The sequence below is a fragment of the Vulpes lagopus genome, chromosome 3, assembly GCF_018345385.1.
Source record: "Vulpes lagopus strain Blue_001 chromosome 3, ASM1834538v1, whole genome shotgun sequence".
In the NCBI taxonomy this organism is placed as follows: Eukaryota; Metazoa; Chordata; class Mammalia; order Carnivora; family Canidae; genus Vulpes; species Vulpes lagopus.
Window position 1 is genome coordinate 90546276 of NC_054826.1, and position 25547 is coordinate 90571822.

General features: G+C 43.1%; 1 protein-coding gene across 2 annotated transcripts in view; it reads left to right on the top strand.

Moving 5' to 3' along the window:
- The window catches only part of CALN1 (calneuron 1), a 521841-nt gene that overhangs the window by 408555 nt on the left and 87739 nt on the right, over positions 1 to 25547 (top strand). The window lies entirely within an intron of this gene.

Genomic DNA, 25547 nt, shown 5'->3' on the forward strand with positions numbered 1-25547 from the left:
TCCAAGGAATCACAAAGGCAGACAGGGAAAAAGGAAACAGCATATAGAGAGAAACAAAATAAGGTAGAGCAATTTAAAAGCAAGGAATTAGAAACATAAACTTCACATATCATTTGAGGTAGTATGTAGTGGTTGTGACCATGAAGACCCCATAGATAAATTCATGAGTATTGGTCTTATTCTGGTTCTCCAGATGGATCATGGCTTCATGGGTGTTGGTGTACAGGTGTTTGGTCTACTATGTTCCATAGCTTTGCCAGAAATGTAAGCACATTCTTTTGTATGTATTAAATATTCAAAGTTTTGAAGCCATTTAATGTCATGTCTTCCACCAAGAAAATGTAGTCTGTGTCCAGAAAAGTAGGTTCTGAGGTGAGGAGTGCATTCTATCTGCTGAAAAAAAAAATACCCTGAATTCCCTGTCTTAGGCTGCAAGATTCTGGTTACAGATTCATTAAAGGTAGTCCTAACATTGGTGACTTTTAAAAATCAAGTGTCCTTGGGGCTGGAAGTGACAGTGTCTTTGGTGATGCTCTAAAAAACTATGTGCGGTTTTCAGTAATTTATCAGTTGTGTCTAACACCCAGTGCTCATCACATCATGTGACCCAAAATTAATGATGTACTATATGTTGGCCAATTGAATTTAAATAAAAAAAATAATAGGAAAAAATGTGTGCGTCTCTGTCAGGCTCTCTCTGGGAGGGATGTGAACATCTATATGAGCACTTTTTCACTGAATCTGAAAATTATATGAGAATATTATCCCTGAGCCAGGGCATTGCTCTAAATCTTCTTGGCATCCAGAAAAAAAAGCAATGAGCTAGCTCTTTTTTTAAAATTAGGTAATCACACTGTCTGCCCCACAGAATCACAAGGAAGGCAGGCAAGTGTGGGCTGCAGATGAGACTGGTTTAATGAAGGATTTGGAATAACGGAGTGAATCTTCTCTCTGGTCCTTGCTTGAATGACACGCTGTTGAGGTTAATTGGATGGATCACATTAGCTTCCATCCTGTTTTAATCACAAGTGCGTGGGGAGCCACCATTTCCCAAATAAAATGCATTCTTCCTTCTAGCCAGCTCTAGTTTGAAGCCATTGATTAGGTTTGCAATATTACAGGGCCTGGGAGAACCAAAGAGCCACATAAAACCAAGTATCAATGGAAGACAGAAGTAATTGTTCCGAGGTTGGCTGTGGGCTTTTTTGGCCCTAGAGAACAGGTGTACCTAGAGAGCATCTTTGCATAGTGTGACATGAAGCCCACTGTGAGACTACATGCTCATGTATCTGCAGAAAACAGCAGCCAGAGCTTGGGCCAGAAGTCAAGTAAGGGCTCCCAACAGTTACCTGTTGCTTAGGCCTGGAATTCAAGTGGCAAAAGTTGTTAGTGTGTACTGTCAAAAAAAAAAATATATATATTTATATAATATGTATTTAAATATATAATATTTATATATAATATTTAAATATATATATATATATATATATTTGTTACAAGTGTTCTCCAACTTTAAACAAAGGCAATAGTCAAAATTGTAACTAATTAGTTGTTACCTTAGGTAAATCCTATGTGTCTTAGTTTTAGCTCTTTGAACTCATTCAGTCATACATTCATTCATCAGGTAATTCACACTAAGTTCTCTGTACTATGTCACAGGACTATGCCAAGTTGCGCACATGTGAGCCAGATGTTACATTGAAATACTTCACACCCAGGGGAACAGAGAGCAGATAAATAATTAAAACAGAACCCTTGATACTCTATTATGACTCTTCTATTGCCTCATAGTACTTGCTCTATTTGCAGTGCCTTTCTTATCTGTTCACCTGTTTGGTGTCTGCTGTCCTATCAGACCATAAGCTCCATGAGGGCAGGACCCCTTCTATTTGACCATCAATTATGTCTGAAGTGCCATGGCCATAGCAGTAAATACCACCTAATGGAAGTGTTCATGGGATACTCTAGGAACCAAGGGGGTCCTACCTACCCAGGTTGGGGAGTCAAGGATGATTTTACAAAGGAAATGACACTTGGGTTGAATCTTCAAGGACATGTATCCACAGTGAAAGTTTCCAAGTGGCCAAAGTGAAAAAGAGTTTTCAAGGCCAAGGATAGACATGTGGAAGAGCATTTATTCATCTGCTTTTAAAAACCTGCATATTAAAATTCCTACCAACTCTAATATGCCATCATCATCTTAATCTTAACATGGCAAATATTTCTCTTTTTAGGACAGTATTTTATATAGCTTATTTTTCAGTCATTACAGAGCAATGAGCTTCTCTGAACACTATGGTACCTCCCTTAAGAAAACCAGTCCGTTCCCAAGAATGTGTGTACTCAGTTGTTTTTTTCTTCTTTCTGTTGCAGTTTTTCTATTGCAATATTTCAGAGAATACTTTTGTGCTGAGGTTTGAGTATCAGTAAAATAAGAATCTTTTGTGAGAGTCTATGAAGAAGCTGTGCCAGAATGTTAAGGGAAGAACAAAGCTGTATACCTCAGAAAATTCTTAGAGTTATTTCAGCAGATGTAAAATAGATTCATAATTGTCAACCGATGATAAATGAAAGGAAAAATTTTAAGCACCTATTATGTGTCAGGCAGATGTGCTCTATGAAACCACCCTGTGGAGAAAGTATATTTTATGACCATTTTACAGATGAGGAAATGGTCCATCAAAGATGTTAAGTAACTTGTCCAAGGTCAAAAAGTAAGGAAGTGATGGAAACAAGATTCATAGCCATGGGTAGCCCAGGCCTTCAATTTCGGGGCCAGGACAAGTGTGCCCGATGAGCGGGGTAGAGGTAGAGGCCAGCATTTCCCAAACTGCTGGTGGTCCTTGGATTCCATCCTGCAGGAAACACACAGTGGGTCATTTTCCTTGGATAAATAAATTTGGGATGCTTTAAACCACTTGTTTCGTTGCAAGGCTTAGCAAAACCTTCAATATGCTTATGAACATTTTAACCTTCCAAGGTGGAGGAAAGCATGCATTTACTCTGCAAACTTTTCAACCATGGAACCCTTAGAATTCTTCTGTCCTGGAGTGACCTGCTTGATGTCTTTCAGAGCCAGGGTCAAGAACACAAGTTGAGAAATACCAACAGAGGTAATAAATATCACATCACACACCCTGGGGATCTCTTTTTGTTTGAGGTTATCTTCCTCTAGGTCTTCCTGAGCCACTTTTGAGTTTATACCATGTTCTCATAACATCCTTAATTGTTCTGCATATCCTTTTCTCTCTGTCTCAAATGCCCTCTCTTTACCCGGCGTGTAGGGGTCCTTTTTGGAAAACCACTCTGCCAACCTTCCCCCGATTTCCTCAGGCCATTCTGGGAACTGGCTCCTGTGTACCTCCAGAATGTCTTGGGACTTAGAGTTATAATAGGCAATTTACTTTCAATCCACTGGATGGCAACTGCATTGAGATCAGGGACAATGCATTTGTATATAGATCCCAACCACCTGACACAATGGCTGGCATACAGTAGGCACTTAACCCACGCTTGAATGAATGAATGAAAATGAATGAATGAATGAATGAATGAATGAATGAATGAGTTAGCCTCACTGGTTTGGGAGTGCGTGGGTTAAATGAGTTTAAATAGCTGGATTGGAACCATGTGGTGGAGAGCCTTACCTTCAAGGCTTTAAAGTTTTTACCTTACCATATAAGCAGTGCAAAGCCTTTAAAAAGATTTTGAGTGGGAAATTTGAATAAGATGTTTTAAAATGGCATTTAAAGAAGATAAATTGGTGAGGCCAGCTTGAAGACGAGAGGTCTGGTAAGTGTGGCGGCATCCAAGCCTTAGGTGATGATGGCAAAGACAGCTCTCATTGCTTATTTATAGGATTGGCTTTAGATGGATGATGAGGTAAGAGCTGGAAGTATATTTTATTCAAAAAGCAGATATCATTATGGAGCAGTATAAGGGATACAAAGATGAAAATAACATATTCCTTAGTGTCCAAAATCTCACAGATTGATCAAAATTGATCCAAGATGCACACACGAAAAATAAACTATTGCAAACTCTCAGTATGTTAGTATGTTTTATGTAGTGGAACAACAATAAAACAAGGTCACAGAACTAGAGAAACCATGGAAACTCCAACTGAAGAGGTCTGAGACTGTCTCACAGAGGAGGGAGGACTTCGCCTTGGGAGATGGATGGCATTCCAAGGGGCTGGGGTCTGAGAATCTAGTGGACACCAAGAATGATGAGTGTTGGTGAGTCTCAGCCAGTGTCTGTGATCGAAGCTGGATCTGGTTGACCCGCTTCCTTTGAGGGACATGCATTTTCTGCCTGGGGAGGTGAGGAGGTCTTTCTCCCTGATACCTTCTTCAAAAACTTAAGGCATAGGGCCAACTGTCTATCCCTCCAGGTTTTTCCATTCCCCTGCTAGAATGCAAAACAAAGGAACAAAAGCCTTGACATACCTGAGTTGTCCTGGTGGAGAAAGCAATCTACATCCACCATCTCCACCATCTCCACCATCTCCTGTAATCATGGAAGCCTCGTGAGTGCTGAGTTATTGTTGCCATTATACAGATGAAGAAACCTGAGCTCAGAGATGTTACATATTTGTTCAATTTCAGTCTTGGATCAGCTCAATATTGACAAGTCCTTTGATACAACATGTCAAAGGGAACTGTTGATTAGTAACCTGCCTTACAGTTGGACAGTCTCTAGGAGTCTTCAGTTGGACAAAGTTGTTTAGAGACACCTTTTTCTCAGGTCTTCATAAAAATAATTCCACTCAGGCAGGACACAGGGTGTTTTGATATTGGTGAGGATGGTGGTGAGAGCATATATTTGCATTATGTTACAAAATATTTGTCTGTGGACTGTTTGATTTGATCCTTACGCTATTCCCTCTCTTCTAGGTAAGTCAGAGATTATTATCCACATTGTATAAGGTGAGGTATCTGGAGCAAAATGAGGAACCAATGAGTATTATTTTGCAAATATGTGCCATCAATCTTGAATGCATTGCTTCTAAGTCTGAATTTTCCAATCCTGGGGTATTTAAAGTTCCCCAGCTCTCCATCCCAGTCCATTCCAGTGCTCAGCTGCTCTGAATTGAACAAACTCAATTCTCTCTTATAGGCTGTGATGTCCATTTTCTTTAGAGTAAATGTGTTGGTTTTTGTCTCCTCTGCTGGGTAGAAGGTGGGGAAGAGGACCATTTGGCCCTGACTCCCTGGGTAAGACCCTCATTGTTTGATAAGAACCAGGATGTTACCATTTCAGGAGGCTGCCCACAGCCCAGGAAAAGACCCTCACTGGTTGTTCAGCACCCATGCTGCCATCCCCTCCACGCCTTTCTTTCCTTTTCCACCTGCTCTGTGTCTCACCTCTCTTTTTGATGCTTAAAAAAAAAATACCCATGTGCTTCAGCCATATCCTCTGCTTGGCTGCAGGTGATTTACCATCTCCTCTGGAGAAGGAATCTATACCTCCCAGACCATCTCTCCTTTCCTGGACTGAGAATGTTTGACTGCTTATCAGCTACACTACATCTCTAATACAGACTCAGAATTCTCTCCTTTAGATGGCTGTCCTGTCCAACCTTAGTGAGCATGAGCCTCTGGGCTCCTGAAATCCACATCCAGCCCAGTTGCTTTCATTTGTCCCTAGAATTGGTGGAATTTGGATCATGTCTTTTAAGCTACTAGGTACGTGTTGCTACAGATGTGCAATGACAATGATGCCTGCTGTTGAAAGGGGAGGGGGGTGGGCTGGGTCCGGAAATGGCTACATCCCTGGAAATCTCAAGCATGGTATCTTAAAGGTAATATCTTGGCTTCAGGCCCCTGCTCCTCCCCTTGGTCAGATTGGTGTTTCTTATCTCTATTTTTTTATATATAGCTGCTTCACATCTGCCAGGCTGTGCCCCTATTCCGAGACATTTGGTTTCAAAGCCTTAGGTGATCATTTTGAGAGGAAGAAGTGAACAGGGAGACAGAAACTGTCAGAAACCTAATTGGCTCTCCTCTCTTCAAAAGGCAGTGCTATTGAAGGTGGCTCATTTCTTGTCTCATTTTGAAGGAAGGAAGTGTAAGTGTTGGCTCGCGTTCATCTTTGCTCAATCTCTGGCTCTGAGGAGCTTGAACCTATCAGAGGGTGAGATCTGGGCCCAGAAAGGAGATTTAAAGTTATAAAGCAGAGGGGACAGGCTTTCTTGAAAGTTTTCCTGCAGAGGCCCTAATCCCTTTCTGATTTTGCCTTAAACAGCACACAGAAGTGGTTGTGTGCCCGCGACCCATTGCCACCATGCTTTGTATGTCGAGTGTATATCCTTCAGTAAGAGCTGGAGGCATTTTATAAACTCTAGTTTTAGAGAAGCAGTGGAGCAAATTAAAGAAATCCAGCTGCGCCCCTTACCACCATGTGACCCTGGACCAGGCACCTCCCCTCGGCTCTCCCGTTCTATCATCTGCGACCAGAGACAGCGATTCCTGGCCCTTCTCACAGCTTGTGATGAGGACCTAATGGACAGCATGTGTTGAAACCATTTGCAACTCGCATTGTAGGGAAGGGACAGGAGTGATTCTGCTGCCATCGGTCTCCCAGAGCTCTTGTGAGGACGAGAGGCCAGCCCCTGGCTTCTGTAACTGGGACCTGGGCAGTGGACACAGTTTAACTCCTCAGCTGAACACATTGTCCCCAGAGGGCAATGGGCCCTCCAGTCTTCGGAATAACTCCTTGCCAGAGGAGCTTCCAGAAGCTAGGCTGTAGAATCCTAAGAGTTGCCGTTGTAGGGCTTTGCCTAGCACGGCAGCGAGAGCTCCCTGGTGCACAGTCAAGTGATTAACTGCTGGAATATTTGGAACGGAGAGAAGCCAGCCTCCAAGCGGGGCCTGGCGAACTTCCCATAGCTCTTTCCACCTCCCCCTTTACCTCTCCCTTTTCCTGGGGGGGAGGGCAGCTGTCAGCGGCAGCCACAGGGGATGAGGTAGCCCTGGGGGAGCGTGCACATCTGGTCTCTGCATCAGCTGGTAATGGGAAATATTCTTTAGTTCATCTGCACATGTTTGTGCTGGATGCTGCTCCCAGCATCCACTTTATAGGTGCTGGCTCGCCCCCAGCTCAGCACCCAGAGCCTTCGCCCCAAGGAATTCTGGCCTGGTCACGGCCTTGGCTCAGCTCCTCGGGCTGGTCTGAGCCGAAACTGCTGAGTCTGTGAGAATCCCGTGCGCCCATTGTTTTTATAAGGTGATGTACTGAAACCCAACCCTGAAAAACACAACTCTCGGCTGCCAGATCCGTAGTTAAGGCCCTAACGGAATTGTTGGACACCAGGTTCCCGGATCCAGAGGATAATCCCACCCCAAACCCACCGCGCCCTGGGTCGGACGTGTGGCTTCTCAGGTTGCGCGGACATAGCTTCCGTTCTGCCAAATTCTTGGGTTCGCTGTCTCCTGCCAAGGTCAGCAGGAACTCAGTTAATCTGCTGCGTGAGTCCTAGCTGAGAAATAGCCAGAACTCGGGAATAGGAACTCATTTAAAAAAATAAATAAATAAAAACCTCCCTACTTTGCATTAAGGAGGGAAACATGTCCAGCCGCATTTCCGAGGGCAATTGCAAACAGGCACCTATTTTGCATGACTGGTTTCTCTGCCTTTAGGTTCTTGCAAGTGGAAAAGTTGCAACTGTAGTAAAAAGGCAAACTGCATTTGAAACACTTGAGACCCTAGAGTGAGAGCGAGCATACCCTCAAATTGCCAAGTGCTTTGGTTTGACAGGGCACGCAGTCTGCTATCCTGGGGTGGGACTGGTTATGGGGAGCATTTTTTGGGCGCAATGCGCCCAGCAGAAATCCTCAGATTTCACAAGAAGGGGCCCTGGCTTGTCGGGACCTTCTGGAATCTCTGAGCAACTAATGTCTCTTCTGCTCAACTACTCAAGTCTTTCCCTCCCGCCCCTCTTCTCACCTCATCCAGAAGTTTAACATGCACTGGAGCATATATTCAATCCTGGAGCAGAGAGGCCAAAGTCTTAGATGATTAAGCCCTTTGTACTCAGTCAGCTTGCAGAGAGAGGAAAAAAGGGGTTGCCCTCTGACCACAGCCTATGGGACCAAAGGCCCCCAAGGTTCCCTTGACCGTGGTCTTCTGTGATTTGGGGAAGCCCCTTCCTGTGTGTGTCAAAGGCAGAATGTCATCATAGCCTTCTGGTCTTCAGCCTCACTTTGCTGAGGCAGGGAACCCTAAAAAATGCCTTTTTTCTCTCATGTAAGAGTTCAAGAGAGTCTATGGCTAAAGGCAGGGAGAATAATGTGTACAGAGAAGCCGTTCTGATTTAGTGAGTCATTCATATCTCAATATATTACCCTTTTATTCCAGGCAGAATTTTAATCAGAGGTGAATCTTATTCATAGGGAAAGTCATCTCGTTTTTTCATCCGTGCACCCACCTGCTGAGAAATACTTAGGATTTTCTCCCTGCCCAGCTCCTGGGATTCTTCTAATCAGAGATGGAGAGCTGAAGGGTTTGCAATCATTACTTTTATTTATATTAATATATCACAATGTCATGGAAATGTCAGGTTCTACTGCCTCTTGGGAACTAAGTGACATAAATGAAGGAACCCAGCCCATCTCAAAAAACTAAAGGAGGTAGTACTTGATAAACAGCAATCAGATGAGTAAAAGCCTGATCACCTGTATTGAATTCTAGCCTTACTCCTGAGGTGAAGTCCCCGGTGGATGGCATGTCCTCAGATAGATGCCAGGATTGCTGTGCATTTGAAATGTAAAATATAAGCAATCTGTGATTTCCGAGGCTAATGTGATTCCTAGTGAATGTGTAGAATTGACAGGTTATTTATCAAAGTGTGGGGCCTGGTTTTGGTTCCAATCAGGGAAGAAAATACAGGGTTTGTGCTTGTTTCAGCAATCCCAAAATGACACAGTCATGGTCCACTGGAGTCAGAAAGGACTTTGAAGATAAACTTGTCCCAGACCTTCATTTTACAGATGAGTTTCTGGGTTTGCTCGTGTTCACACAGCAAAACGAGCGACAGAGCTGAGAGTGGAACCTGATTTTCGTGGCTTCATCCAGGTGTTCTCTCCCATCTTCCCCCTGCCAGTCCACACCTGTAGATAAATCTTATTTAGCACCTGGCAAATCACAGCAGCAGAGCATTTTGTTTTCTGTTTGGGAAATTTTGGGGTGTAAGTAACAAAAGCCGACTCTTAGGAAGCAGAGAAGGAGTATATTTGGTAGAGTATGGGTAGCCCTCAAAACTCATAGGAATACTAAAGAAGCAGGCTGAACAAAAAGGGGCAGAAACTAAAGGTAGTTTCAGGGGGACTGGATTTCAGGAAATGATTAGCAGGGGGAAGCTGCTAGAATGAATGGGTCCTTTTTTCTGCTCTTTGATAACTCCACTCAAGAGTGAAGGTCACTAGAGAGACTTTGACCTCCAGCTAGGTCACTGGTATTGCAGGCTAAATATAAATGTTCAAGATTGTCCAGCTCAAGCAGTCGGTGGATTAGAGATCCTAAAGAAGAAGAGGGTCCAGCTTGGCTTACCGGCACCCTTAGGTGTGGATGCTAAACAGCCCAAACTGCCACATGTCCAGACATTCCTAGTGTTGGCCAGCATTTCCTGACCTCCCTTCCCATGGCCTGGAAGTTAGACATAAACATGTAGCTTGATTAAATTATGAAATGAGCAGGAGTGCTGTGGGTCACTTCCAGTATGGAGGCACTTAAGAGCTGGTATGTGCCTCCACCTGTTCCCCCCTCGCCATGTCCAAGCCTTGGGATTCCTATCAACCTGGCAGCATCAGAAGTTAAGCAACCTCTGTCACCTGGGTCTCTGAGGGACGGTCGTCAGCAGGGTCTCTGGGGGTTCTTATAACAACATATCCTAGACTGTCAAAACCAGTGTGCCCACTTACAGAATGCCCTCCAGAGTGTTCACGTCAAGGGCACACAGACATGTTAAATATCCCATCACCTCACCACCACCTAACTTGGTGAGAAATCTGCCTGGAAACTTAAAGCACCATAACTACGTCAAAAACCTGGAGTAGCCTCTCGGTTTACTCCAACCTGTTCAGCTGAGTATCTGACTAATTTCACCCTATCAATCTCACACTCACAGATTTACAGGGCTATTATTGGATAGAAAACCAGTGTGTTTAGGATGTCAGGCACAAAATGCCCCTGTTAGCAGTCAGCTTGGTTGGTTGGTTGGTTGGTTGGTTGGTTGGTTGGTTGGTTGGTTTTAACCAGGGAGTATTTGTATAAAGGAGGACTCAAAGGTGGATCTGTATAAGAGACCTCTGCCTATCCCTGCATACTTGATTTTATCTCAGGGAAATTCAATCTGACAAAAAAAGCTGGTTTGATGCTATGGGAAACTCAAAATCAAACATCATAGAGAAGTCAGAAGATTATGTATGCAGAAATGAAACATGGAGGAGCATAAAAATATACAACTGGAAGTTGCTGGATTCCCTAAAGAAGATATAGATATATAGATAAATGAATTAATTGGATTAATGAACAATGAATTATTGGATTGACTGAATGAATGAATGATTGAATTAGAACTAATTGGTTCATCAGGGGCTTTCCTGGTTACCACATATACTTTCTATATTTAGTTAAAACTCCCTGATTTACCTTCAGTCAAAAGACTCAGTTTATTCACTGGGAGGCGGGATGGGGACAGACACATGTGACTTGGCATCGTGGGCTCAAGCAGTCTGGGCTTGAGGAGCCCTTGGCTAGGTTCCCTTTCAGAAAGCAGAATGAGAAGGCCATTTCTCTGCTTGCCTTTCTCCATTTCATTTTTTTTTTTTTGAAAGACACACAGAAAGAGGCAGACACGGGCAGAAGGAGAAGCAGTCTCCCTGTAGGGAGCCCGATGTGGGACTCGATCCTAGGACCCCAGGATATGCCCTGAGCCGAAGGCAGACGCTCAACCACTGAGCCACCCAGGTGCCTCACCTATCCCCATTACTTGAGGTTGTGGTAAAGGTAGCAAGTTAGGCAGAGGGGAGAGGGGGTTTTGAATAAAATGCAGCAAGTTATGCATCATTATATTTATTTTTCAATATATTTCCCAGTGTTCTTTAAACATGTCTGCTTTTCTCCTAAAACTGAGAACTTTGAAAATTAAGCAAAGTAATTTTTGTTTTCCATTCTGGGCCAAACTTCCCGGGTCACCTTTAGGTTTGGTCTTTCTCCAGGATCCCCAAAAACCTTTCGGTGTTACCTTTTTGATTTATGTTCTGTCTCCCATTCAGTAATGAAAGTGGTTATTCTTGACCAAACTCTATGCTGGGAGATTGGGTCTACATTGGAAGAAAGATAACTCCCAAGTAAAACAGTGTGATCTTTAAAGAAATTATATGATGTAAGCATAGGGGGAAAAAGTCCAGGTTTGCAACACCGAAGCTCAAATTTGTGGGAGACTGGAGCCCAAAATGGGATTAGCTTTGGGTGGAGGTCAGGCTGGGCAAAAGGGGAAGAGAGAGAAAACAGGTTTCAATTTGAATTAACTGCAGGTGTGAAATGATACACCTAGAAAAGTTATGTGTCTGAAGGATCACAGAACCAAGTAAAACTGATTAGGACAATAATCTCAAGCCTGGACCCAAGACCCACAATAATCTAGTATAGGAATAATTTCTGATTCAAAAGAGCAGGTCTTCACACTGCATGCATGCACACCCTCACACACAGACTCGCACACACGCACACACACACCACTTTTGTCAGTCTTTTATCTCGAGGACAGGAGATCATCAGATCTAACACCATGAATGCCAAATATGAACATGAAGAATCATCTCATAGTCTGGTAGAAGCCGTAGCGCTGTGTGTGGCACACGTCACACACACAAGCTCTAACGTGGGAATGGAATTGTCTCCACCTGCTAGGGAGACCGACCTCTGAGAATTCACAGCTCAAGGGCCGAACGTTGTGCCTAGTGGATAATAAGCGCTTACTGTAGGTTCACGAGTCCTGTTATTATTGAGTCCTTCAGTGCTCAGCAAGACCTGGCAGAGTGGGTATTCTCACTAACCAAATGAAAGCGAGGCCTCCAAGTTAAGTGACCTGCCCCGGAGTTACACAGCAGAGCTGCAACTGGAATCTGGGTCTTTTTCGGAGTCCGCACCCAGCTCCTATTCACCTCATCATTTGCTGATGCGGACGCCCTGCGTGGTGTTCTTTGTAATTTATGCACGCAGAGTCACTGACCTTTGCAAGCGAGCAAACAGAATGTTGCCCATTCCCTTTGCCCCCCAGTTGGCCATTTGGGTTTGCCACACAAGAATGCGTGGTAATGGCTTCACAGGGAGGGAAAGGCAGTGTTCTGCAGACCCTTGCTACGAGACACATCAAGCCTTCATTAAGTTGTTTTTTTAAAAAAAACCTCATTTCTGTTTAAAAATAAATTGATTTAGCAATTTGCACAGTGCCTCCCTGGACCATACTTTATGAAGTGGAACAATCACTTAAATGTTCAATTATCCTAAGCAGAAAAGGCCAGAGGAGGCATGCAGGCAAACCACACCCACGGCATGGCTCCCTCTGGCTCGCTCTAGCCGGCAACACCCTGCAGGCGGCCCTGAGACAAGTGCTCAGTGTGAAGCCAGGGCCGCCCCAGCCCAGGCCCTCTGCCTCTGTCACCTGAACCAGGCCAGGACCCCTCCCCATCCCAGATGCACAGAGGCCAGACTTGGGGCGGAGTCGCGGGCCTCAAAACACACACAGCCATTTCTTTCTGCAAAAAGAGGTGCTGTGACCGGTTTGCCACCTGGGCAGCCCAATCATGACTTGGGCTGCTGCAGCCTCACTCCTCGCTTTCTGGTGTACCCCGTAAATCAGGGCCTGCATCCCAACACCATCTCAACGCCTGCTTATATCCTATGTTGTGCATGCTCGTGAGAACTTGCATTATTAGTCTGTTTGCCCATTTGTGTGTTGTTTTTTTAATCTTGTTTCCTAGAATGTTGTTAGCTCCTTGGTGCCAGGTGCACCTGTCTTGTCACCAGCGTGCCTCCCATCCTTCCCGCGCTGCCCCACCTCTAACTCCTGCTCCGTATCATTCGTTGAGTCAACGAATCCATCTTCCATTCTGCTCTGACATGCCATCACTGTGTGCTGTCCTCCTGGCTCCAGACCAAGATTTCCTTTTCTTTTCTTTTCTTTTCTTTTCTTTTTTTTCTTTCTTTTCTTTTCTTTCTTTTCTTTTCTTTTCTTTTCTTTTCTTTTCTTTTCTTTTCTTTTCTTTTCTTTCCTTTCCTTTTCCAGATATTAAAGCGTACAACATGGTTCAGAATAACTGACACAGTATGGTAATGGTGAAATAATCAACATACGTATCCATGGCATTAGAATCTGTCTAAGAACACTTAACATTGTGCTAAGAACACTTAACATGAGATCTACACTCTTCACAAATTTTTAAGTGTACAACGGTATTGTTGGCATCAAGTACAACGCTGTGCAGCTTATTCAGCTTGCTTAAGTGAGTCCTTATGCCCGCTGACCTTAACCCAACCCTCACCCCTGCCTGCGGTCCTGGGCTTGAGAACTCCAGCGATCTTCCCATATCCCTCCTTGAATTCTGAATCCCTTAAACAGCCCCCCACACATTCCAAGCCTCTGGATCAGTGTCTGAGTTCTCCCCCTCACTGCCTGCTGGCTCCTGGCCCCGGAAATACATCGTCTACATCTGAACAGCACTTTCCAAAGCCTGGAAAGCGGAAAGTTACGCTCTCCTGCTGCCAGATTCCACAGCGTAGTGTTTCTGTTAACAGTCGACAGAACATGCCAGAGGGTTTGCACCAAGTACGCTGCCCCCAGCAGTGGCAGAGTGTCCCCCTCACGGCATCATACATTAAAAGTTTCTCACTTAAATTTGCCATTTTAAGAGAGAGCCGTAGCTCCTTGCATTTTCTTTTCGGCGACCTTAACTGTTTTACTTCTCGATCTATAAAAAGTAACTGTTTTACTTACTGATCTATAAAACTCCAGTATTCGGGATGTTAGATGTTTGTCTGTCACAGTCACGGAACATGTTTTGTAAGTTTCCTTTAGTGTTTTAGTTTTGTTTCTCTGGTTTTTGACACGGTAACATTTTAAAAATTTAAAGTTGGTAAGTCTAGAAATGTTTTATTTTGTTGTCTTGCTTTTATGATTTTTAAAAAGGCTTTTCCCCGCCAGTGCTTACTTAAGTACTTAAGCTATCCTTCTCCTTTTTATGGTTTATAGTTTGATTTGGTAAGTGACATTAAATTCTAAAATCCTTCTGGGGCTTACCTTCATTTACATGATGAGAATTTCACTTGATTTTTTCCCCCTGGAGAACCAAATATCCTCATGCGTCTTTCTATGTCTAGACAGATTCTATGCCATGGATACGTATGTTGATTATTTCACCATTACCATACTGTGTCAGTTATTCTGAACCATATTGCACGCTTTAATACCTGGAAATACTGTCCTCCCACCTTATTCTTCCATGTTTATTTTGCACATGAACTTTAGAATGTTCTTTCTAATTCCAAAATAAATATCATTGGGGTGTTTATTACATTAAAGACTGACACCTTTAAGATACAGGCTCTTGCCATTCAGACACGTGGAATGGCTCTCTAAATATTTGTTTTCCCTTTACAAATTTCAGTAGAGTTTTTTTCACTGCTTTCCATCACAGTTCCATACGTTTCTTGTTAGCATTATTCCTTGACATTTTATGAAAAGTGTGGGGGAGGGGAGGGCTGGTCTGGGAGGGAGAGTGGGAGAGGAAATGTGAGTGTCTGTTGTGAGTGGAATTCTTTTTCCTTATGTTTTAGTATTGGCTGCAGATAAGCCATCGAGTTTTGCTGAATTTCACTAATCCAATTGGATCTGAACCTCTTACCTTTTATAGATACATGTGATTATACAGAGTTCAGTATTTATAATTTGGTCTCCTCATTTCTGATAGTTATGCCCCTTATTTCTAGAATAAAATTCTAGGCAGATGGCCCCTTCCCCATCCCCATCGTGCCACCATATTCCAACATCTTGCTACTGTTGCTGAGACGACTACTCTCTGAACATGTCAGAGAGGATAATTTGTCAGTGGTCAGTCTACCTGTTGCTTGCTTGAGGATAACCTCATTTTTTTTTCTGGCTGCTTTGGGGAGTTTGCTTTGTTTTTGCATTTTGCAGCTTTATTATTAACAGGTCTGGTTGTGGATTTCTTTTCATGTATCTTCCTTCGGCTCTGCTGGACTTCTTCAAACCGCGGATTGCATATCTCAGCCTTTAAATGCTCACGTGTTGCCTACTCCCCACTCTCTCCTCTCCTTCTGGAACTCTGGAATTAACCTTTCAGTTAGATCTTTGCCCTGTATGTTTCATATACTCTCCTGCCTCTACCTTCTTCATTCCAGACTACGTCTTCTCACTATATTTCAGTTCATCAATCCTTCCATTAGCTGTGTCTAATCTGCTCTAAAACCCACCATGAGTTCTTCATGGAGGGATATTCTATTATACAGTCCTTTTCTTTCTTTCTTTCTTTCTTTCTTTCTTTCTTTCTTTCTTTCTTTCTTTCTTTCTTTCTTTCTTTCCAATTTGCAGTGTCTGTGTTATTTTTCATAGTTTCCAATTCATTGCCAAAATTATCAGGCTTGGTTTATTTCACCATGAGCATTGTAAAACCCATCGTTTTACTGTCTCTGTCTCTAACCTCAATATTGAAGTCCCTGCTGGTCTATTTCTGTTCTCTCTTGTTCCTGCTGGTTCTGGCTCACAGTCTCTCCATGTGCCACACGATTTTTTTTTTTATTGTTTGCTGGACATTGGATTTGGACACTATGTTTAATGTTGAGGTCTAGAATGACATTATCTCTCTCTGGCCCCTCTTTTTCTTTCCAGAGCAGGGTCTTGCCTCCTATTGATATTGAACAAATGCTCAATTTCCATCCCTGTTTCCTTTAGGAAATAAATTTCAAAGGTATATACTTAGTCTGAATACTCAGTTATATTCCCTTTACCTTGTGTTGGAGTCATCTTCCACAGGTTCAATGTAGAATTCTTCTTTCCAAGTTTTTCACCCTTGAACAGAGGGAAATGTATGCAGAGCAGGTGTTTACCAAAAGACAACTCAAGTGGCAAATCCCCGGTTCTGCTCTTTGGACCTTTTGGTGCTGGTACATCATCCAGATATAGCCATGTCTGAAGGATGCATTTAATTCCAGAGTTGCTTGCAAATTTCCAGAGTTTTGTTTTGTTTTAGCAGATCTTTATCCACTCGAGTTCTGTAGACTGAGATGGGATCTGCTCATGGCTTTATATACTGGTTCCCTGAAACATGCGAAAGGTACCATAGAGGAACCCAGCCCCGGCATGTTCTGTTCTCCTGTCAGACACGTGCTCTGCTAGTGATAACTCTTCTCCCAGGAAGCTGGCCAGTCCTCCTCTGCTTGGAAACAGAGTGTTATCTGGGGGTTGCAGGCTCTGTGTGGACCGAGGAAGAGGCTAAGGTGGAAGTCAAAGGAGGGGAGGCACTAACAGCTCCCCCTACCCAGTCATCGCCCAAAACAAAGGTGTTTGCCCAGCTGTTCTGTTGGTTCGGTCTATGGCTCTCAGGGCTCAAGGATCATGCTGAAGATTTTCCAAAGCCTTTTCCTCCTTCCTTTCATGCTTTAAAGGAGGAGGCTTAATGGACCTACACAATGCATCCTATTATGCTTGTTAATCCAGCACCACCATGGGCCTTCAGTTGTGAATTCCTTCAGGATTCTGGTCCGATTTCAGTTTATTGTTTTTCTGTTCTTTCACAAGTATTTTAGTGAGAATTTGGGAACTGTTGGCATCAGGACTGGTAGGCATATTCCATTTTAACTAGCTCAGCTATTTTTTGGAACCTAATCTTTTATTAAACATTAGGAAGTGCTGAGCTTGCAAGAGAGAAACAAATTCTCTGGGGACATGCCGAATTAATAAAGAGAGATGATAGTTGGTGACAAATCGGCCCTCAATTGCCAAGTTTATACAGTCACAGATTTTCCAATATCTATATTGGCTACGAAGTTCAGTGTCCCTGCAAAGAAATATGACATTACCAATCAAGTCACATCCTTTCTCACTTCTGGGCGATGACTCCAAGTGAACAGATGACTAAAAAAAAAATCAAAGCATATATTATTGAAATTGAAAGACATAGTATGTGTTATTTTCATAATAATTGGTGCCCTTTGTAAAATTCAATTGACTTCTGCGACACAGCAGGCATTATATAGGCGTTCTCCTCCTATTTCAAATAGCTTACAGCGATATTATTTTTAGGAAATAAGCATTTTAAGATATTTCTCTGGCCAGCATGATTCCAAGCTTATTAACTATTGAAATGTGTAGCATCCCTTCAGAAGTTTAGAATCTCAGTTAATAGTGTTGTGGAAACCATTTGAATATAGCCTCATCCTTGGCTGGAATGGTTGTGGAATCATTGGTCTGGACCAAACCCTGGCCTCATTGGGAGCGATTCTGGAAGGCCTAATCCTTCTTTCCAGGTCTCCTTTTAAAGGTAATTTTGTTCCCCATCATACATTATTTGACCACGGCTCTTAGAGGCATGGCCACATGGATGAGTATAACATGTATATCAGAATTCAGTCCCTGTGAGAGAAAATCAGATTTTCACCAGGGAGAATCAAGCCTGCCAATGATGACGCATGGGAAGCATTCCCGCGAATCCCAGAAACAAAACAAGTCATTAGTCGAATGAATAAAAAATCAGGATCATTGTAATTATTTGACGTTCTTCTAAAAGTTCTAGGCAGTTCAATGAAATAAAAACACAGGGAACAATTAAAATGAGATAAAATTGTCAAGGGAATCACTAGGAGTAACACTAGAAGAAAAAATGAGACCCCAACAAGATAGCCAAATACAGCGTAAATATTACAAAGCCAATTTCTCGTGCATAGCGAAGCCAGTCAGAAATATGAGAAAATATTTCATTCCTAGGAAAACAAAAATGTAAAACATGCAGGAATAACCTTAATAAGAAACATATGGAATGACACCAAACTGCTAGGAATTAGAATGAAAGATGTTTGAATGAAGAAGCCTATCATGCCCTCAGAAAGCAAAGTAAATACAGTCAAGGCATGGGTTTGCTTCTTCGAGTTAATGCATATACAGTAATGCAGGCAGAGCAGCACGTGGGCTCTGAAGCCAGCCTAAGCCTAGCACAGCGGTTGAGAGCCAGGGGCTCTGCATCAAAACCCCTCACACCGGACTCCCCCTCTGCCACAGTCGTGTGACCAGGCAAACTTCGTACCCTCTCCATGCCTCGGTTCTCCCATCAGTAAAATGGGAGGATTATGATAATCACTTTTATGTACTGTTTTTAGGAGAAGTGAAAGTGTCAATATTTGTGAAGTGCCTTTCTGGTATGTACTATGTGTTTGTTAAATTCAACTGACTAAGCCGACCAGAAGCCTGTGGGCAGAGACTACATCTTTCTGATCCTGGTATCCAGAAGTCCCATCCCCACTTGGTCCTTGATACAGAGATGCTCAATTGATAAACATTCGGGATCCCTGGGTGGCGCAGTGGTTTAGCGCCTGCCTTTGGCCCAGGGCGCAATCCTGGAGACCTGGGATCGAATCCCACATTGGGCTCCTGGTGCATGGAGCCTGCTTCTCCCTCTGCCTATGTCTCTGCCTCTCTCTCTCTCTCTCTCTCTATCATAAATAAATAAAAATTAAAAAAAAACATTAAAAAATTGATAAACATTCACCAGGAACACCTGGGTGGCTCAGCAGTTGAGCGTCTGCCTTCGGCTCAGGGCGTGATCCCTGGGTCCTGGGATCAAGTCCCACATCGGGCTCCCCACGGAGAGCCTGCTACTCCCTCCTCCTCTGTCTCTGCCTCTCTCTGTGTCTCTCATGAATGAATAAATAAAACCTTTTTAAAAAATTCATCAAAAGGCACAGAGACTGGTCCACACTGGGCTCTTCCATTGCTATTTAATTTTTGCTGATTTGATAGACATTGTATCTTACTTGGATGTCTATTTCTTTGTTAGTGAAGTGGATAGATTTTTTTTTTTCAAAACATCATTTGCTACCAGTTTTTCTGCTTTCTCTCATTTCTGTCCCTGCTTTTTGCCTTTTCTTCATTTAATTATTGAGGTCCCAGTGTTTTTCTCATCAGATAAAGACCCAAAATACTCTGCCGTAAGTGATGCAGATACTTTTCCTGGTTTGTTGTTTGGTATTTAATTTCATCTCTGCTGGTCTTTGATGATGGAGGGTTGACCCGCAGAGACTTAGAAAGCCCTCCTCATGCAGAACTTTGAAAAACGTGGACTTCTGTTTCTTTTTATTCTTTATATGGTCTGCTTTTTAAAACTATCAATTCTCCAATCCATCCGTACTTCTTTTGGTGTGTAAGATGAGGATTACACTTGAGTTTTTGTCCCTAAATACCTAACTTTTAGGAAACTTGAAATGATGATGGGGGTGTGATGTGTCAAGGTGACTCTGACATTGTCTCCAAAAAGCCAACACTCTGCATTTAACAATTTCCTTCTTTTTTTTGTTCAGTTAATTACTTTGGAATACCACTCTTGCAGTCCACATTTCCCCCTGTAAACAATTTTAACCCAGTGATTTTCAGCCAGGGAGATTTTGCACACAGGAGCACACACACACACCTATCCCCCACCCAAGGGACATTGGGTCATGTCTGGAAGCAGTTTTTGATGGTCACAGCTCAGGAGAGGTAGAAGTTGTGCTACTGGCACCTAGTAAGCAGAGGCCAGGAATGCTGCTAAACATCTTTCAAAGTCCAGGACACCCCCCCGCCCCTGCTACAAAGAATTATCTGGCCCTAAATGTCAATAATGTTGAGGTTGAGAAACCCTGCTTTAACTCAAAGAATGAAATCTAGCTAAAATAAGATGTTTCTGGGAATTCTGAGGCTGTGTTTGGAATGTCAAAAAGAAAATACCATGACATGAGCCCTTAGGGTTTCCTCTGAGCCTCTTCTGTTCTTCTCATTTCAGATTTGACCCTTTGTGGTAAGGGAAGGGCAGATCTGAGGAAAAGCTAAAGAAATAATATTGGGCCAGAGGTCATCTTTGAAGGATTTGTGAATATTTCCCTTGCAAATCAGGTTTGGACTACTTCCCAGGTGCTACCCAAGCTAGACATGATGAAGTCAATAAAATCTCCCAGGATTTATCAAGCTTGGAGCAATTGGTCTCGTATACTCTGTCAAGTTTCCCCAGGATTTAACATCCCACAGCTACTGAGAGTGGGTGCTGATACCTGATATCCTAACCAGATTCCCAGGTCCTGTGTGTGGATTTCCCCATACTGACTTAAAGCACCTCCATAGCATAGCCGACATTCTTATTTATGCAGGGGTCTATTTGGGGGCCAACCTCTGCAGATTTTACTGATTAAATATGGCAGCATGGGGCACCTGGGTGGCTCAGTTGCTTAAGTGTCAGATTGGCTCAGGTCATGACCTCAGGGTCCTGCTCAGAGGGGAGCCTGCTGCTCTCTCTCTGCTCCTCCCCTTCCCCTTGCTCTTGTGCATTCTCTTGCTGTCTCTTTCAAAGAAATAAATACAATCTTTCAAAATAAACAGTTTATTTGTTTTAGAAATACGTTTCTAAACATATTTAGAAATACGTTTTAATACCTAGTTGGACAAGTATTAATTATTCCTTCCAAGCATCACTCAACCACATTTTTACTTCATATTCGCAAGTTATAATTTTTCCAAACAGAATTGGAAGACATCTGTCATTGCATTAAAAGTTTCACTGGAATTTTGATGGAGAAAGTGTAACCGAACAGAGGAGGGGGTTCTCTCAGACACTGAGGGTGGGAAGGTAAGTTGGATGAGCCTTCTGGAAAGCCATTGGGCAGTGCCTATTAGGTAAGAAGAGTCTTTAAAATACTTATGGCATCTTGAACATGTGATTCCACTTCTAGGAGACTGGAGCCACAGACAAAAAGTATGCAGTTGTTTGCTTTAGCCTCATTTTTAATAACATAAAAATAGAAGCAACCTAAGAGTGGAAGAACGTTTCTCTATGATTATATAGCCAATCAGTGGAATATTAGGCAGCCATTAAAATTATGTTCGCAGGAAGATTTTTTTTTTTTTAATATTCAAGAAGGACATTTAGAATAGAAATTTGCATTAAGGGCTGGAAGCAAAGTTACACATTTGGTGTTAACCGTGTTAAAACGTGAAGATGCATAGAAAGATGTGGAAAAGAAATATGCCAAGTACTAGTAGTAGATAAGTCTGGGCAAAATATTATGGGGGGTTATTTTTCTTCTTGAGAGTTTTCTATTTTATATAATAAGCATGTGTTGCTGTCATAGTATTTTTTCACAAAATATTGATAGAATCAAGGAGAAACGCAGCATGGAGACAGAGGGTGTCCACAGCCCCAGGACCGTGAAAGAAGGAAAGGAAGTTGAGTCTGGTTAGGGAGCCAGAGCATAGACTGGACCCAGGCCTCACTGGCAGAAAAGACCACAATGCACGGTGCCTGCCCTGGCTCCTCCCATCATAGCAGAGGTACCCATCTTGGAGGTCTGTTCCTAAAAGTTGTGCCCTCATTTTCCCTCCCTCCCCTTGTCCAGGGAGAAGGGAAGAGAAGTCATTCAGATTCCCTCTAGGTCAGGCACTGTAGTATCTTTCCCAGAGTGTAGACCCTAAAGTGATCCAGCTCTTTCCAAGGCATCATAGGTCCCTGTTCTCAGCCTCCCCCCTGACACCCCCAGGTTCCCAGCTCTGTGGTTCATCCTTGGCTTTTGTCCCCTGCCTCTACCTTTTCTGCCCTTGCCATTATGACTGGTCCTTCAAGCTTCTGCTGCTGTTCTGGGTCCCCCAACCACATTCCTTCCTTCCTCCTTCTAAGCAGAGGCCTCCCTCCTACTTCAAGAACAACAGAGAGGCATCAGAGGTCAACATCCTGGACTCCCTTTGCTTATTTTCCCAAACTCAGGGGCATCACTCTGCTCACTTCTGCCCTAGGCCCTCCACCCACAGGGCCCCTAAATCCCGCTCCGCTCTAGGACTGTGCCACATCCGTTCACCCCTCTCTCTGCCACTTCGCAACGTCTTACCTCCAGGCTCCCAATTCTTGGCCCACAAACTTGCCAATAACTGACCGATCATCAGGACAATGAACTTCCTTCTCTTCCAACCCATCACTGTCCGGCTTCTGTCCCCTCCACTTTGGAGGCATCTTGGCCTTCATCCTATCACTAATGGGATATCCCACTAATGGGGAAACTCAAGGATTACCTTATAGCCCTTCTCTTTCTTGACCTTTGTCTATATTTGACACAAATACTCCTTGTCTTCTTTTTTGAAACTCCTTCCTCCTTTTTAAAACTATAGCAGCTCTGTAGGGTTATCATTCATGTACCATACAATTAACCCATTCAGGGTGATGTTCATTGGTTTGACATCTTTCTCTTAGTCTTTTCTTCTTCCAGTGTCTTAAATATTTCTGTTCCCCAGACCACCTTCCATAGCTCTCTTCATATTATATTATTCTTTTTTTTAAACTTATTTAAATTCAGTTAGTTTAACATATAGTGTACCATTCGTTCCAGATGTAAAGTTCAGTTATTCATCCTTTGCCTGTAAGACCTGTAAGACCCAGTGCTCATTACATCATATGCCCTTCTAATGCCCATCCCCCATGACCCCCTCCTCTCTCCCCTCATATTATATTATTTTCACACTTGAGGAGGTTTCACTCAAGCCAAGAATTGTAACCTGGCAATTCTGACTCTTGTAGCTCTGCCTCTAACTAACCCCACACTTCAATCCTATGCTTCAGTCTTCTCGTTGCACTTTCCAAATGCACATATCCACCCCGTTGTCCTCCAGACATTTCAAACTCTGTGGGTCCCAAATTAAATGTGTCTTGCCCTTCCAGCCCACTCACCTATTCTTCCATCAGACGTGCTCTTCCTCTGGTCCTACACATTTCGCACGCACACATCGGTAGCATTGTCTGTCACTCAAGGGAAGCTTCATTATTCCGTGTTCCTCCCTCGCCCTCACCCTCCTTCTCTGGCCTGTCACTAAGCTCTGATGATTCTAAATTCCTAGGCATGTCTTGTCTGCATCCCCCTCCCTCTACCAGCACTGCTGCTTAGTTCACACATTATCACCATGACCTTGCTTTGACTCTTGTCGAGACACCCTCCCTCACCCATCTATCTGGTTTCCCTAACTCCAAATTTGCTACCACCAGGGCTTCTTTCCTAAACTACAGACATAATCATGGTCTTGCTGGCCAAAGAGCCATCAGCGATGTGTGCCTAGTGCACTTCGCATAACAGGTCAAGCCCAGATACCCGAGTACCCCAGATATCCTGTAGGAGCAGCATCTTGTCTGCCTCATACCTCTCTCCTCCTACACACCCATCCCTCCACACCTATCCCACATGGGTGATATATTCTCCATACATGCCATCTTCTAAAGAAGGTTAAAACCTTCATATATTTGAAACTGTTTAGAATGTTCTCTGTTAAGAATTTCCCCTTAGCATCTCTCTCATCCTCTTAAGATATAGGTTGAGAGGTAGATGCTCTCCTCTAAGTTCCTACGGGACCTTGTACCCTAATCCTATTTTGCCATTTCCACATTTTTGTGATCTTGTTACACGTTCCTGTGCCCAGAAGAATATAAATTCTTCAAGAACAAGTACCCCTGGGGTACCTCTTAGTCCTCTGGGATCCTCAGAATCTATTACTACACCCAGGAGAAGAAGGAAGGCAGTAATGCCTGATTAATTGCATGGATGGATGGATGGATGGATGGGCAAATGAACCTTTTCAACAAGGACATGACTTGCTAAAGGAGAAACAGGAGTGGCTGAAATACTGGCTCTGTCAAATCCCTTCTGGGGCACTTGAGGCCAGCATCTTCACTTTGGCTGCCATGACTTTGAGTTGTCATGTGGACCCAGCTGATTTAATAATGAAGCTTTCAAAGGGGACGTTTGCCTCAGGGGGCAAGGACTTTGTAGGTCACCATGAGATGATGAATCACTGCCTTCAAAACAGAGAAAACTTGCTACTGTCTTTGAGATGTGCATTAAAATTGTGTTGGGTTATTTGTTAGGACTCGGAAGCCACCCTGAATTTCTGAGCTAACTCTTTCTCTCAACCCTCAGATTGACTTCTTTGTGTCATTCACATTTTAAAATTGTGGATATGTTTGCTGGAATGAATCAAATCGACTCATTCTACTAGCAGCAGGGATGGTTTTGAGCCTGTTACTATGGAAATGAATTTTTTACTTCTGTGGTTCCTTCCTGATTTTCAGGCTGTACAGCAACATTTGCAATGCTCCTGTGAATTTCTCCCCAAAGAGAGGAAAGGATGAAAATAGAATCATAAGGATAGAGAGCCAGGGATTTGTAATAGTCAAAAACATTTGGCAAATCTCTTTGCTCCAGGTCAGTGCATCCCAGTCTTGTTTATTTGTTTTGTTTATAGTTTATGTGCTAAGCTCAGCACTTCCTTGCTTTGACACAACTCACTTTCTAAGACAAGGACAATGTTATTTATTTATTTTTTTAAAGTCCCACGGTACACTCCATCACCAAGGAGCTGATCTGGCCCAAATTGGGAGCATGTTGACTTCATGACCCCAGTGTTCACCTTCCCCGGCCCCAGGGTCTGTGTCTTTGTCCAGTTTTTTATTCCAATGGTTTTTGTGGCATTCTGTGGCATGACAAGGTAATGCTTCAGCCTTGTCCTGTGCTTTGATGGAGGGAAGAGAAGCAGGGAGTCACACATTAGAGGTGTAGAAAATGCTCACATATCCTCTTGCTCATCATATTCCTAAGAAGAAATAGGAGGAAAGGAAAAATTTACAATTTTGGGACTTAAGATGCTCTGGAGTTCTGAAAACACTAAAGGTAGTGTTTAGTGTCCATCCCTGGAAACTACTGCTTCTCATTCCTGCTGCCATTATATAATGTTGGATAAACAGAGGTTCATTCATTTATTCATACAGTATCAATTACTTTTGAGTGCCTGTTTTGTATCACAAACTTTTCTAGTTATGACAGTAAACAAAGTGTGTGTCTGTGTCTGCGTGTGTACGTACACATACCACTATTCTCATAGAACTTAATGTGGCAGAGGAAAAAGAAAATGATTAATAATAAGTGCATAATAGATCAGTGATAAGTGCTATAAAAAATTGAGTCAGATGAGGGAATAAAATATGGAGGGGGTCCTACTCCAAACTGGATGGGAAAAGAAGACTTCTCTGAAAGGTTAGCAGCAAGTTTAATATATATCAAGATTGGCAAGATAGCCAATATGACTGAGGCCAAAGTGTTGAGATGCGGAGTAGGAGACAGTTGGAATTAAGTGGACATTAGGCTGCATAATGGCACATCAAAAATGTCCCTGTCCATCCCTGGAAACTACTGCTGTTGCCACATGGGAAAAGGGACTTTGCAGATGTCATTGAGTAAAGATCTTGAGATGGGGAGAT